Here is a 13,597-nt window from a genome sequence, read left to right on the forward strand (position 1 = left end):
TTAGTTGCTATGATGAGCAGCTGAATCTAGCTACTCTTGTTTAGCTAGATGAAGCTTTAAACTTATGAATAGCTCAATTGTTATGGATTAAATTTAGTTGGTAAAAATTGCTTGTGTTTGATTTGTGAACCTATCATGTTATTATTTGTTTTTCTAATTGCTTCATTGCATGTTCTGTGTAGCTTAGTGACCACTAACCTGCATGAACCTGTTTACCTAATGATTTAGTGAACATTGAATTGTTAGAGCTAGGATTGACCAATCTTAGTTAGTAATTAGAATAAATAAAGCTTAGCTGTGCTAGAGAACGTGTATTGTGATCATAATTGCGTTTATACAACAAATCTTACATAGCATATTTACATTCATAATTAGTTCTGTGTTTAATTATGTGTGAACATACATGGTTTGACATGAATTAGTTAATTATTGGTAAGTTAGAACTAAATTACTAATACAACTAAAAACCAACTTAATAATCCGTAATCATTAGCTAGCCATAAGGGAGAAGTGGATTCAAACTAAACGAGAGTGTGTTTTTAATTATTGAATTTGAATTTAAGTTCATCTGATCTTGTAAAATCAGGTAAAACCCCTTTTAAACTTGTTAATAAATTAGGTTAATTTAATAGTAAGTAAATTAATTAGAACACCGTTCCCTGTGATCGACACCCGACTTATCCAAGCTATACTGTAATTTGACTAGGTACACTGCCTATAAGTGCATAGTTAGTTAAGTTTGTTAGGTTATAAATATTAAAATTAGTGAGTACTTTCGTGAACATCAAGTTTTTGGCGCCGTTGTTGGGGAACGACTTAGTTTTCAGCTTATTTGCATTAAATTAATCGATCCTTCTTGTGGAGTAAAAACCACAAAAAGTTAATTTTTCAGCAAAATAAAATTTTTCTGTCAATCACAGAGTCCACGACGTGGCCATATACTTGCCACGACGTGGCTAGCTAAAAAAAAAAAAACTAAATTTATAGTTTGAAGTTAGTTTTTCTTATTTTAGTTCAGTTTTACGTTTTTAGTTTAGCAAGTTGCAGGAGTTCATGACCAGAAGCTCAAACACACACTTGGTGCCACCATTGGAAGATCCCGAGTCTGCACTTCACAAGAAAAAGACGCCCTTACAAGAATTGAAGTCAGCTTTTTCTAGGAAGTCGGGAAAGAAGACAGGAGAGTCAAGTTCATCAGCGAGGCACAAGAGCAATCTTGAGCATTTGGATCATACACCCATCCAAACCGAGTCCGAAAGCGATACCGAGCCGGAATTTGAAGAACATACGAGCGAACCCGAGAACGAGCCAAGGAACGAGATGGCAGCGATTGAAGAAATGTCCATGGGAGCTTACAAGAAGCGAATCCGAGAAGATGTGGGTCCCGGTTTAGTCTAACCCGCAATATCTGCCACTGCCACATTCGAGCTGAAGGGACACATATTAACTGCACTGAAGGACATCCCATTTTTCGGGAAAGATCATGAGGATGATTTTAAGCATCTAGATGAAGTCAACGACATTGCGGATTACTTCAATGTCCCAAATGTCAACAGAAACACAATCTTACTTAGGATGCTTCCCATCACTTTCAAAGGAGCTGCTAAGGAGTGGTTAAAGGCACTCCCACCGGGTACAATCACCACTTAGGCTCAAATGCGTGAGCAATTCCTGGACCAGTTTTGTCCGCCATCCAAGATAGCCAAACTCAAGAAGGCAATAGCCAACTTTGAGCAACAGCCGGGGGAGTCACTATACGAAGCATGGGAGCGGTACAAGGGCTTGCTCAGAAATTGCCCTCAACATGACCTAAATGTGCAGCAAGAGATGTCAATATTTTATGATGGGGTCAACATGATGACAAGACAACTCCTTGATTCTCAAGGACCGTTGACAAAGAAAAATCCAAGGGAGGTCAATGAGCTAATTGAAGAATTCACGAAGCACTCTCGCGAATACCACAACCCGAGGCAAGATGGAATCAAAGGCGGTGGAGGGGCCCAAACTGAAGAAATAGCAGTTGTCATGGCCATGCTGAATAATATGGATCGCAGGATAACACAAATGGACCAGTCGATACATGCCACAAGAGTGGGTTGCGAGAGATGCAATGGTCCACACTTGACCAAGGACTGCAATGTAGATGAGTTTGGGAACAGAAAAGCTCAAGTGTGCTACTCTAGTGGGGAGAAGTTTGATGAGGACTGGAGGAAACCAAAGAAGGAGTGGCTGCCATATGAAGAGTACAAGAAGCAAAAAGAAGAAAAGTATAGGCAGACAGGTCGAGGCCTTTATCAAAAGGAGCAGCCACCAGCCGAGAAGAGACCTGACCTAGAGACCATTTTGATGAAGTTTATGGAAGCTTCGGAAAAGAGACACGATGCCACTGATTCTGCCATTATGGAACAACAAATTCTGATAAAGAATCAGCAAGCCTCCATCCATAACCTTGAAGTACAATTTGGTCAACTAGCCACTTTAGTTCATGAAAAATTGTCCCCGAAGAATCCCGAAGTAAAGACCCAATCTCACGTAATGGCCATCGATACTGAAGAAGATGCAATCTCTAAGTTCCTGGAGGCATTGGAAGAAGAACCGCAGCAGCCCAAGAAATCAAGGATCGAAAGTGGAGAAATTGCTGAACCAGGCTCGCCACGACGTGGCACTCCTCTGGACACGACGTGGCGCATGTCTGATCAAAAACCCTTTGAGCCCGTTCCAACTTATCAGCCACCTTTGCCATTTCCCACCCAAGCTGCACTTAGTCTACTGGAGAAGGAGCATTTAGAGTATGTAAAGCATGTGAAGGGAATCCCAATTAATACCCCCTTTGTCGATTCCTTATCCAAAGCTCCCGAGAACCAAAAATTACTGCAAAACTTGATAGACACTCGAAGGCAATTAAAGAAGCAGTCTACAGTGATTCTAAGTGAACAAACTTCAAAAGATGTGTTTGGAGAAACACCAGAAAAGATGGGGGATCCTGGACGCCTCACTCTTCCATGTGAGTTTGGGAATAAAATGAAGGTTAATGCTTTAGCCGATTCTGGGGCTAGCATTAATCTGATGCCTTTTTCATTTTATCAAAAATTGGAGATTCAGAAGATGAAGGCTACAAAAATGAAGATTCACATGGAAAATCGTTCGGTGACACAACCCCGGGGCATCGTGGAGGATATTTTGGTGAAAATTGGAAAATTTGTTTTTCCAATAGACTTTGTAGTCTTGGACATGAAAGAAGATCCGGATGTTCCAATAATCCTTGGTCATCCATTGCTTAACACTACTGGAGCCCTTGTTGATATCCGCGAGTCTAAGCTCACTTTGAGGGTTGGAGATGAACAAGAAGTCTTTGGGATAAAAGATGACTTTCAAGAAGATAAAGAAGAGGTGTTCACAATTAACGAAGAGAATGAACTAGAAGAACTAGAAAAGCTTATGGAAGAAGAGATAAAGACAGTTCATCGAGTCAAAAGGACAAAACTGAGGGCATCTGTTCCATATTTGATTGAAGTCATAGCTTACAAGAGTCCGCCTTCTTGGGTGAGCAAAGAGGATGAGGAGATGACAAGTGATGAAGAGGAGGTCACTTCAAGAGTAACAAAGCCGGTGGTGAAAGAAGAGGAGGCTGCTATGGAGTGCAAGGAACAAACTAAGGGCACAAAACGAAAGCTTGAAGAAGAGGGCAAAGCTAAAAAGGAGAATTCAAAGAAGGCATATAAAAGGCGAGTTCAAGCTTACAAGCGGCGGTTCAAGGAACAAAAGATATTAATGGTGGACTCTTCAGAAGATTCAACGTAGAAGGCACGGAGTCCAGCTCAAGACTCCAAGAAAAAGAAGCGCTTCTCGGGAGGCAACCCAAGTTTGGTTTGCATTTTCTTTTCGTTTTAGTTTTTTTTTTAGTTTTTAATTAGGAAAGACATCAACTCATCATCTAAATAACTGATAATTAGTAAGAATTAGCTGTGGGGAACTTTAAATAATGAATGAAATGCAAAGTAATTAGTTAATAGGTGAGACTTTATTAAAATTTTGCATTTGGGCAGTTTCCACGACGTGGGCATAGCCAGCCACGTCGTGGGTCAAATTGAAAACACGGGACTAGATGACAGATTTAAGGTCCACGACGTGGGCATAGCTAGCCACGTCATGGCCTTTAAAAAATCAGGGGGGGCCATTTCCTTAAAACCCTTTGACCAATAATCTCATTCCCCACTTGGAAACTGCCGCACGAATGGGAACAACAAAACCCGACAGCAGGTTGCTTAATCTACTTCCAAATTCCTTGCAAGATCTTGCCAATTAATCTACTTGAAATGGGACCAGGAAGAGCTGTTCCACAGGAGGAAAACCCGATAGATGTAGCAAGTATACATCCCTTATACCAGTTTCCTCAAAACATTCCCCGACCGTTGTTAACTACTTACGAGAATCGGCTAGGATGGTTGTACAATAGGGAGTTTGCGATAGCCCCAATTACCGATTGGGGATGGCTTGGTGGAGTGGGAATGGTTGCTGAGTTGACATGCTATTGGTCGAAAACATACGAAGGGGACCAATTTTCTTTCACTTGTCACGGGTGGAGGAATTTGTTTTCCATCCAAGAACCCGTATACCGGGAATTATCGGTGGAGTTTTTCTCTACCGTATGCTTCGAGGAACGCACTATTGATTTTACCTACAATCGGGCACTTGTGTTTCGTTTGGGTGGTGTTTACCGAGAGTGTAGTCTTCGGGAATTCGCTTGGCATATGGGGCTTTATACCGAAGTGGAGACTCAATCTCCATTTTTCATACCGTTCTTGCTTGGCTGCGTTCGGGATTTTAATCCCGGTGTTTTGGATGTTCAGTTTTGGAGGAGCATTTCTAGCCATGAGTACAATACTCGTGACTCGAGTGAGTCACAAATTCGGAATCCTGTTTTCCGATTTTTACATCGCCTTATCACTTTTTCAATAAATCACAAGCATCATGGTGATAAAGTCCCCATTCAGAATTTGTTTTATTTGTGGACTCTTATTACCCCGGGAGTTTGTTGTGATTTACCTTATATGTTGGCGAGGTTCATGGGGAAGAAAGCGGCCAATTCTAGGCCAGGGAGCCCGATTACAGGGGGGCATTTGGTTACTCGCCTTGCTAGGTCATATCATATTTTGACCCATGATTTTGTGATGAATCTTGCTCGATTCCCGGAAACAGACTTGACCATTCAAGTCTTGGGTGTTATGCGGGCGGTGGTGAATATTGGGGGTCGTTTTGTTATACCGCCGATAGATGACGAGCAAGAGGAGGCGCAACCAGGACAACAACCACCAGCCAGACCGCGGCATCGGAATGTGCGGGCTAGAGGTGAAGTCGAGAGAGAGCGTGCTGCTCCCCAGTATGTGCAGGGAGTGCCCACCGACCCTTTTCAAAGTCAGGTGGAAACGTATTTGGATAATCTACGGGGGCATGCCACTTACCATACCCAGCTTACTGAGGGTATTTATTCGCATTAGGGTGTGACCCAACCACCTTCTATGCCACCACAGTATCCTTATTTTCCGACATGGGAGGAGCTATGGCGTCCGCAAAATGATGGGGCAGGGCCAAGTGGAGCAGAAGATCAAGATGATGATTGATTTTATTTCTTTTCTTTTCATTTTGTTTTGTTTTTGAGTAGTTTTTAGTTTTTTTTTATGTTTGAATTTGGTGTGTAATGTAAACCATTATTAAACTATGATGTTACTTTCTTTTGGGTTGTTCCATTTTTCAGATTAGCTTTGGAATTCTAAGGAGCATAGAAGGTTAACTTTCGAGTCGTGTTTGTCTAGTCAAGGAAGCGTAGAGTCGTGAGTTGGAACCCATAATTCAAGATAAGTGTGGGGTATATTAGTAGGAGAGAGGTTACAGTTGGGAAATATATTTGCCTAGGAGCGTCTTAAACCGTTTAGCCATTGGTCAAGTTGCTAGAGTAAATGAAACAAATAAGGTGTTTTTCTGCTGATATCCACTTTCCACGACGTGAAATTCTTACGCCACGTCGTGGCGCTCTTGCAATTTAAAGAAATAAAGCAGCTTGGTGTTCGCGCTTTCATCCCATATCACGACGTGGCCAGTTACCTGCCACGACGTGACCCAGTTTTTCATTGCCCATATTTTTACTTACAAACACCCACTTTGAAGAATTGAAGTTTCGAGTCATGTTCGTGGTTTATTTACGTATTCACCCAGGTCTACACCGAGTTTCTATTTTTGGAGGTCCAGATTTCGGAGGCACGTTTTCCACACTTTTGGAGATGCTCACGCCACTATCCCAGGGGAGTCTATTCCTTTTTCTCCCTTTTCTTTAATTTTGATTTATTTTTATGCATACAATGAGGGCATTGTATGAAATAAGTGTGGGGTAGGGGTAGAAAAAGTAAATTGCTAGATAATCATAGAATTTGATAGTAAAAATTGAAAATTTGAAAATTGAAATTTTTAATAATTGAATCTAGTAGTAATAATTTGAGCTATAATTGCTAGTATTATGTGGGATGATCCGATGAAAGTTCAAATGTTTAGTTGAGTCAATACACGTTATAGTGCATTTGTGGCCTCCCTTATTTTAGTGAAATCATGGAACAAAAACATAACCCCGCTTGGTTTGAGGGAAGCAATATATTTAGCAGCCTAAACCTGAAATGTATCCAGGAAAATTATTATCATTAACCGATAAAGGTTGAGGTTGAGCGCCTTTGCTTAAGCATGTAGGTTTTGAGTGAAAAAAGAGAGGTACATGTTAAAAAAAAAAGAGAATTACGAGTAAAGTGTGAAGAATTTTGGAGCAAATAAAGTGAAGATCAAAAGATCAAAATTCCAAGAAATTCAAAAGTTGAAGATACTAGAAATCACATCAAATAAGGTGGTGAATTCAAAGAAATCAAAGATCAAATGTCAAATAAATGAAGAATTCCAAAAGAGCTCTATAGTGGTATCAATGATTGTAATTCTAGATTATGTATGCTTAGGTTGCTCAACTAAAAATACCTTGAGAATAAGGAGGTTTTCTGCGGATGGATTCGGAGGGTTGCATAAAATGAGCATTGTTCGGAAAAAGTGGGCGAGTGTTTATGAAGATTGTGAGTATTTAAAGTATGGGGGGTACTTTAGGAAAATTTTAGACACAAATGCATGCGTTGAGGTCTTGGCATAATGGTTGAACTAGAGTCGGATTGTTCTGTGTGGTGTTAGTAATTAAGAATTAAGTTTAAATTTGCTTGAGGGCAAGCAAAGCCTAAGTGTGGGGTATTTTGATATTGTCATATTTATACTTATTGTTAGGCAATATTTAAGTACATTTTTATTAATAAATTGATAATATGTTTAGAATAATGATACTTATAACTTTAAATTGTTATTTTCAGTCAATATAAAGGATTTTCGAAGAGAGGGACCAAAAGTGACAAAATGTGGAACATGGGAGGCTTGAAAGACGAGAAAAGAATAAATTCACGATAACTACTTAATTCACGACATGGCGATGAAGCCCACGATGTGGCATGGGGTTTCCATAAGATAGACATCGCGACGCGGAGGATTTCCTTGGAGGATACGGATTACTTGAAGCCCACGACGTGGCACAGCTGGCCACGACGTGGCACGGGTTTTTGAAGATTATATAAGTTCTCCTGATTATTACGAAAGGAACAAGCTTTAGTTAACTTTAGTCCCCCGAAAAATGTCTAGAAGCCCCTCATGGTAATAGACCATGAGATGTCCCACAATAGAAAAGTCAAGGACGAAAATATAAAGAAATTGGCCAAATAAATTAATTAATTAATAAGAGTGTTATGTGTTAACTTAGTTATTTGTATATGTATTACTTAAAAAAATTAAAAATTAAAAAAAAAACTATTATTAAGTTAATCTGTGACCTTTGGGATTCGAACAAGTAAACTCTGAGGGGTGTTTTACACCTAATCGCCTAAAGCTAAATTGTTTGGGACTGATTGAGTTGAAAATTCGTTACATGGGTTCCATAGAAAGTCATGAACTTAATAATAGCAAATAAATCTAATCTGTGGCCTTTAAGGTTCGGGCAAGTAAACCCGAGGGATCTCTTTAAATCTAGCACACTAAGGTCATTTGATTTGGATGTGTTGGTTGGATGCCCGTTACACGGATTTCAAAGAAAGCCATGAGCTTTATTTGTAAAAAATATAATTAAGAAGTTTGTATATAATTGTGTTTATTGTTTAATTGAATATTGTGTTTAGGAAAAATATTTGGCTGCCAAAAGATTCCCTTGGACTTGGATTTGAACTTATGACATTGGGATTGAATGTTAATTACTTTGACTGGAGTAAGTGGTTTGAAACTTGTAACCAATTTGGGTAAATATTAGGGAATTTTTAGAAAATATTTTTCAGAAAAAGATTATTGTTGATCAACAAATAACTGGGGTCGATCATTGTTATAATTTGTGAAACAAAGATGATTGAGCATGTTTTGTCACATACAATTTCACGAGAGTAAGACCATAATTTGTTCTATTAATTGACTTGTTGATATTGAGAGGGAACAAGTGTGGTGATCTTTGATTCTGTTGAGTTGTGTTAGGGAGTGGCTAAGGTCTTATTTCTATTGTTATATAATATTTTGAGACTAAAGCCAAGTTGACTCAAGGCACGACAGGTATATTCTCAACTATGGTACAAAACAAGGTTAATTGGGTTGGATATGTTTTTTCATGTTGTTTTGATTTCTTGCATCAAGTTACAAAAAAAAGTTTAACTTTGATTTTCTTTTCTTCTCTTTTATTTTATTTTCTCCGGTTTAAATTTTCTTGTTCTTTCTTGAGGACAAGAAAGTATTTTTTTTTTTTGATATAGATGTACCTGCTCACAAAAATCTTGACATAAACAGTTAGTAACACCGTGTCCCCGGCAACGGTGCCAATTTGTTAAGCGTGTCAAACCCAACAAATAAAGGGGTACAAATGACTCCAAAAACACTACTAGTTTGCACTAAAAATGTAATACAAGGTAAGGAGGGTCGATCCACAGAGACACGGAACAAATGTTTATACCTTTTAAGGAAGGTACAACAATGGTCACATAAATGGGGGGGGGGGGGGTTGGTATGCAATGATTTAAACAAGAGGATAAAGCGATAACTAAATGATCAATTAAATGAAACAAATTCAGGATTCGTGAGAACTCCAACTCTATGCAAGACAATTTAACAATGTGATTCCAAGGATGAAAAAATATCTACTCAATTCCACCTAAGTTGGTACTTGAAAGTGTTAACAAGTTCTAACACTTCCCATTCACCAAGTTGTCAAATTCAAAACAAGCTCTTTGAAAATAACCTAACCTTATAATTTAAGTCTAAACAAGCTCTTAGATAGAAATCAAAAGGTTGCAATAAGATTTATGTGAATGTTCCCAACAACACCCAATACTCCTCACAATCTCGGGAGTGTAAGAGTATGTGAATAAGATTTACACTAAATTCATTCAATGGAAATCGATTTAGTGTTTGTTACTTAGTCCAATTTACAAATTAATTACAGATTTTGCAATTAGATAACTTGAATGACCTAACCCTAATTCAAATGGCCAATAAGAATCATAATTAGAATCAAACATTCAATTGAAACAAAATCAAATTCACTAGGTAGGAATTGGAAGCAAATATAAAATCACATGATTGAAATCACAACTATAAAGTCAAGACATAAAGTTGGAGAAACTAGGGTTCTAGCCACTCATGGCTAGAACAAGATCACAAATCTAGAAAATGAAATTAAAGTTCTTACAAAATGAAATCAAATGTTCCCAAGTGTTAATCAACTCGAAAATCCTCAAGAAAATCGCCTTCACTTCTCCAAAAGTCAACCCCCTAAAGAAAAAATCGGTTCCCCCCTTTAAGAATGGTGAAAAACTGCTTTAAAACCCACGTTTACGTTTACACGGACCGCGTAAATTAACACTGTCATTTACACGGCCCGCGTAAACGCAAAAATATACTGCACAGAAATCTACGTTTACACGGCTCGCGTAACACACAAGGCTTGCATTTACATGGCCGTGTAAATCTCTGTAAAGCCAAAATCTTCATTTCTTTGATATCTTGCTCCTCGGTGCTCCGCAAGTCCTGAAATTTTGTCCGCAACTTTTATTTACCTCCTCCAATAATATCCTACCTCCAAAAGTCCCTGAAATATCACAAAAGTATTTGAATGAAATTGCCTCATGAAAAATCCCGAAAAACATGCAAAATGCATGAGTTTAAGCCTATATGCAATGTACTTTTATGAAATAAAGCTACAAAATGGGTACATGAAATGCACCTAACAGTTACCTGGTAGACCTGGTTCCTATTCCATTGAGGGGGAACAAGGTGATTATAGGCATGGATTAGTTGAGCCCCAATGGGGCAGTGATAGATTGCCCACAACAGCTGGTTCGGATCAGAACCCCAAGTCGGGGAGAGTTAGTAGTTCAGGGCGAGAGGCCGCAGCAAGGACCAGTTGTATGTTCAGCAACGAGAGCTAGGCGTTACCTCCAGCAGGGTTGCGCAGGATATGCCGCTTATGTCATGGACACCCAGGAGGTGGGTAAGGCGACGGTGGGTGATGTGCCCGTGGTGCGAGAGTTTACGGACGTATTCCCCGAGGAGTTGCCTGGGATACCTCCGGAGAGGCAGGTGGAGTTCAGGATCGACCTAGTCCCTGGTGCGGCTCCGATAGCCAATGCACCGTATCGGTTGGCTCCTCTTGAGATGCAGGAGTTGTCTACACAGCTGCAGGAGCTGTTAGACAAAGGATTCATTAGACCAAGTAGTTCTCCCTGGGGAGCGCCGATTCTGTTTGTAAAGAAGAAGGACGGATAACATCGGATGTGTATAGATTATCGGGAGCTGAACAAGGTAACGGTGAAGAACCGTTACCCACTCCCGAGGATTGATGACCTCTTTGACCAACTACATGGAGCATCTTGGTTCTCCAAGATTGATCTACGTTCAAGATATCATCAGATGAGGGTCAGAGAGGAGGATGTACAGAAGACTGCGTTTCGGACGCGCTATGGCCATTACGAGTTTGTGGTGATGCCCTTCGGGCTCACTAATGCTCTTGTCGCGTTCATGGACCTCATGAACCACGTGTGTAGAACGATGTTAGACCGGTCTGTGATAGTGTTTATTGATGACATCTTGGTTTACTCCAAGACGAAGAAGGAGCACGAGGAGCATCTGCGGGAGGTTCTGGAGACTTTGAGGAGGGAGAACTTGTATGCTAAGTTCTCCAAGTGTGAGTTCTGGTTACGCGAGGTGCAATTCCTTGGGCATCTCGTCAACCATGACGGGATTTCAGTGGACCCGGCCAAAGTGGGCCGTGATGAGATGGGAGGTTCCGAAGTCTCCATCTGAGATTCGGAGTTTCCTAGGATTAGTCGGCTACTATCGGAGATTCATCCAGGATTTCTCCAAGATAGTTGTACCCCTGACCAGGCTAACAAGGAAAGTCGTGGTCTTTCGTTGGGGGCTTGAGCAGCAGGCCGTATTCGAGACTCTGAGACAGAGATTGTGCGAGGCGCTAATCTTAGCCCTGCCTGAGGGCATGGAGGATTTTGTTGTGTATTGCGATGCGTCCATCTCAGGTTTGGGCGCAGTACTGATGCAGAGAGGGCATGTCATCGCCTACGCCTCGAGGTAGTTGAAGCCTCACGAGGCGAATTACCCGACGCATGATTTGGAATTGGGGGCTGTTGTGTTCGCCCTCAAGACTTGGCGTCATTACCTCTATGGGGTTCGCTATACTATCTACACGGACCACAAGAGCTTGAGGTACCTTATGGATCAACCGAATCTGAACATGAGGCAGCGTCGGTGGATGAACGTGGTAAAGGACTACGACTGTGAGATTCTTTACTACCTAGGGAAGGCCAATGTTGTGGCCAACGCGCTTAGCCACAAGGCAATGCCGATCAAGGATATATGTATGAGGATGATGGTGGTGACTCCGCTGTTGGAGTGGATTCGGGAGGCCCAACATGAGGCCATGAAGGAGGAACATCGGAAGAGCGAGTGGATTGTGGGCCAGGTTTCCTCCTTTGACTATGACAGCCGGGGGTTGTTGACTCTGCACCGTAGGGTGTGGGTCCCGTATCATGGGGGTGTGCACCAGGTATTGATGGAGGAAGCGCACAAATCTCGATTCTCCATTCACCCTGGGGCGACGAAGATGTATATGGATCTTTGTCTGGACTATTGGTGACCCTGCATGAAGCGGGATGTGGCATGGTACGTGGAGCGATACTTGACCTGCAGGAAGTTCAAGGCCGAGCATCAGAGACCTCACGAAAAGATGCAGCCGTTGGATATTCCGTTGTGGAAATGGGAAGACATCACGATGGATTTTATCACAAAGCTTCCCAGGACCGCACGAGGAGTGAATTCGATCTGGGTCATCGTCGATCGATTGACCAAGAGCGCCCATTTTATCCCGATTCAGGAGAGTATTTCGGCCGAAAAGTTGGCCGACATTTATATCAGGGAGGTGGTGGCGCGGCACGGGGTGCCAGTATCGGTGATTTCAGACAGAGACGTTCGGTTTACTTCCAGGTTTTGGAAGAAGTTCTATGACAAACTGGGAACTCGTCTGCATTTTAGCACCGCTTTTCACCCGCAAACAGATGGACATAGTGAGCGAACCATCCGGACTTTGAAGGATATGTTGCGGGCGTGCGACTTAGAGTTCGGAGGTAGTTGGTGTTGGGTTTTGAGCAATCTAATACTTCCTAAGTGTGCATGCAACCCTAATAAACCTTGGATATATGTTTGTCTAAATACATGCAAAATAATAATTTTCCAAGGTTCATAACCTATCTAACATGGCATGGGGTACTTTTAAACATAAAAGAATTAGATGAGATTACATACCTTTTGATGATGAGTTCAATTCCTAAGGAGTTTGAGGGCCAAGCACCAATAGTGTGAATGCCTCAAATGGAATCACAAAACACCACAAACTCTTGGAAAACTTTGAGAGAGAATACACACTTGTATTTTCGGCCACACACAAGCACACACACACACTAGTTCACTAGTTCCCTTTAGGGTGCCATTTCATGCTCCATAAGCATGCTTATATAGTGTGCATGGTTAGGGTGAAACCCTAATAACCCATGTCTTTTCCTTTCCAAGGATCCATGGGTTAAAAGCTCCATGGATCATCCATGGACTTCCATATAAGCCTAGCCCATTAACAAATGAGTGTTAGCCCACACCATATAAAACCAATAGCCCATAATCTAATTAGTCTTCCTTTTAGTCTCTAAATTAATTCATAATTAATTTAAGACTAAGACTAATTAAATAACATAACCTCATATTAATATATTATAACTTATAATATATTAATAAACATATGTGTATAACTCTCATAAAATTATCCATAAATAGTTTGGATGAGATGCAACCCAAATGGACCATGCCGGTCGGGTCAAGTATATACCAAATAAGTTATGGACTTAGACACCTTATCCAACAGTTGGGATACTTACCTTCCTTTGGCTGAGTTTTCATACAACAACATCTATAACGCGAGTATTGACCATCCTCTATT

At 40.8% G+C, this 13,597-nt stretch overlaps 1 non-coding gene across 1 annotated transcript; it reads right to left on the reverse strand.

The window, feature by feature from the left end:
* Positions 1-1,704: 1,704 nt before the first annotated feature.
* LOC128132531 (small nucleolar RNA R71) lies at positions 1,705-1,811 on the reverse strand. Its single transcript, XR_008230575.1, has one exon. It is a non-coding gene; the product is annotated as a small nucleolar RNA R71 (small nucleolar RNA).
* Between the last annotated feature and the right edge of the window lie 11,786 nt (positions 1,812-13,597).

Source organism: Lactuca sativa, chromosome 2 (assembly GCF_002870075.4).
Source record: "Lactuca sativa cultivar Salinas chromosome 2, Lsat_Salinas_v11, whole genome shotgun sequence".
Taxonomy (NCBI): Eukaryota; Viridiplantae; Streptophyta; class Magnoliopsida; order Asterales; family Asteraceae; genus Lactuca; species Lactuca sativa.